The sequence below is a fragment of the Engystomops pustulosus genome, chromosome 7, assembly GCF_040894005.1.
Source record: "Engystomops pustulosus chromosome 7, aEngPut4.maternal, whole genome shotgun sequence".
Classification (NCBI taxonomy): domain Eukaryota; kingdom Metazoa; phylum Chordata; class Amphibia; order Anura; family Leptodactylidae; genus Engystomops; species Engystomops pustulosus.
In genome coordinates this window covers 21,668,482-21,671,399 of record NC_092417.1, presented here as the reverse complement: position 1 = coordinate 21,671,399, position 2,918 = coordinate 21,668,482, and positions in this window count along the sequence as shown.

Sequence of the window (2,918 nt, the reverse complement as noted above, 5' to 3'; positions counted from 1 at the left end):
AGAAACTGGGCGGAGCAAAGATCCCGCGCTCTTCTGTTTTGGGAGGGGATACAATAGAGTGGGCGTGGCGATTCGGCAGAGTAACAGTGATATGTTAATAATCAGGAGGGGTTACGATATGATTGACGGTAGTGAGACACGCCCCTACTCCATGTGACTTGTGAATGGCGATAGCGCTGTGTTGTGTACTACTGAATGGGGAGGGTCAGCGGGGGGTTATAAATAAAGTTGGTGAAAATAATCATACTGTATTGTCTATGATTCTAATTACTAAATGAATACATTATATTTAAATAAGTACCTGTTCACACACTTCAGTTCAACCCTTACAGGATGACAGTGGCGACATTTATTATTCAGTTTATTATTATTATTATTACAGCCCCTTAGGGCTCGTTCACATGTTTAGTTTTTCAGATGCAGTTTTTGAGGCCTAAAGCTGATGATAATGGGTGAGATAATGCTCGTTTTTTTTCGCCCCACTCCTGGTTTGGACGTCAAAAACTGCATCTGAAAAACCAAGGCAATTGATCAACTGAAGAGAGATTTGCCTAATTAAATGGCTGTTAATTATGTATTATGTATTAATGCAATGTTAACATTGTGTTGACACTTGCGTTTTATAAGCGCAAATGTTTACAGCCATTAGAATAGACAAATCTCTCTTCAGATGATCCATTCCATTTTGAAACACATGCGTTCAGCGCCACGTGTGAATGCGCCCTTAGGGTACATGAATTATGCTGCAATACTTCTGATCAGCTTTCATGGCAACCAATCGCTGCACATGCGACAACACTGTTTAGGTGTCATGATCGGGTTCCAGTTAACAAAAGGTGTCTGCTGTATAATCCAGCAGACACCTGTCCTTTATGGAGAGAGTTCAGCTCAGACTGCTATTCACACAGGTTAACAGAACCACAACATACAGCTACTTGTGATTACCGATTTGTGGACCAGGCATGTGAGGATTGGCTGTGCTGAATAGCTAATCCAGAGAATTGACACCTGTAAGGGTTTTTTTTATCCAGGGCTCTAATGACCCTTTTACAATTGTAAGGTGGTCGCCAAATTTATAGGTCTTTGTTCCCAGCACTGGGATACGTAGCACAGAAAATGACACAGATACGGTCATAAGCTACACAACCGAGCAGAAAAAGCTTTGCAGAGGGTGTGAAAAGAAGATAAAATACTGAAATAATATAGGCTAGCTTGAATATACCAGAACCTCCCCTTTAAGCTATTTTCCCTAATGAACTTTATGTATAGTTTCTTCTGGAAAAACACTAGACTTAAGGGAAACAGAAGGTTTTCACTATCCCAGCTACAAAATGTACTGAGAAGAAGGCTCCTCAGTCGTCAAAATAAGATAAGTAGAAGAAACAGGCTGGATGAAGGACAATAGGAGTCAAGGACAAGTAGGAATCATGAAATGGATGGCAGTGGACAATATGGCTTCTGGCTGAACAAAATTGCGTCAGGGTGAACAAGATGGCGTCTGGAGAGAAATATGATATCTCTCAAAACCCTTAGCAACTATTCATGGCTATGATTGGACATCTGGTCTATGACAGCTTTCCTCTAGTAATCCTAGACCAGTGATGGCGAACCTTTTAGAGACAGAGTGCCCAAACTACAACCAAGACCCAATTATTTATCGCAAAGTGCCAACACAGAAATGTAATTAGTGATTTACACTCCCTGCTCTGTCACAGCTACAATGATAATCCAGATCTGTCCACACCTTCCCACTCCTCCAGTAGTCCCAGGTAGTCCTGTCACTTTATAATAGCTCTGTGCACAGCAAGTCCTGGGCTGTCTGGGACTGCAGGAATATACCTGGAGTCCTCTGGTGATGATCTGGGTGCCCACAGAGAGGGCTCTGAGTGCCCCCTCTGGCACCCGTGCCGAAGGTTCACCACCACTGTCCTAGACTGTCATATACTATCCAGTGCCTGCACAAGCATGTCATCTTGTTCTGTTACTATCAAAGAGTTCATGCTTTTGTTTATTTTATAGTAACTTTGTATCTTTCCTGAGGTAAAGCAGGCTGTTAATGGCTAGCTCCCTGGAACTTTCCATAACTGAGGCAAAAGTCTCTAAATACAGGTTTAGCTCTGCGGCTCAGGGATTCGATTAGAATTACAGAACACAAAATTTCCTAAATGTCCAGGCCATTGTGTGTCCTATGTAATTGTATCCTAACATGAGTAATTTAGAAGTATGTTAGGCTTATTTTATAAACTGTACATATTGTAAATGACAGAATAAAAATGTAAATGAGATTATTGTAAAATACTGATCATATTTAGAGAAAACTTTCATATAACTGCAAGTTATTGGTGTTTATCTGGCATCAGGTGCTAATTTCCTTAATTATCTGACAAGCCCTATGTAACTGTTGCCTAACTTTCCAGTTTTCACTGATGGCAAAAATGTTGTTCTGTTCCAAAGTGGTTGAAACCTTTCAGCAGCAGGTTGTCCAGATGAAAGCCAAAGGTGACTCTATCAGCCATAGCAAGAAAAGTTGCTCCAAGTCTGTGATTTCTAGAATATTTCATCTCTACAACATCAGAAACTCATTCAAGTCCCCCAAGAAGACTGGGAGTCAAGACAAATGCAAGAGAGGACAGGATAATGCGGAGAATCTCCATGGGTAATTGTTTCATCACTGCAGCTGTAATTGCCGCCAGTTCAACAGGGTATGGATCTGTCTCGTCATATGGTGTCACAACTTTTAACCCCGAAGTGACTTTTCACCTTCCTGACATGGCCCATTTTTTTCAAATCTGCCCTGTGTCACTATAAGTGGTTATAACTTTGTAACGCTTTAACATATCCACGAGATTTGGAATTTTGAATGCCATTTTTTGGGCAATCTGGACATTTAAGGGCTTATTTTCTGTGACATAAAATGC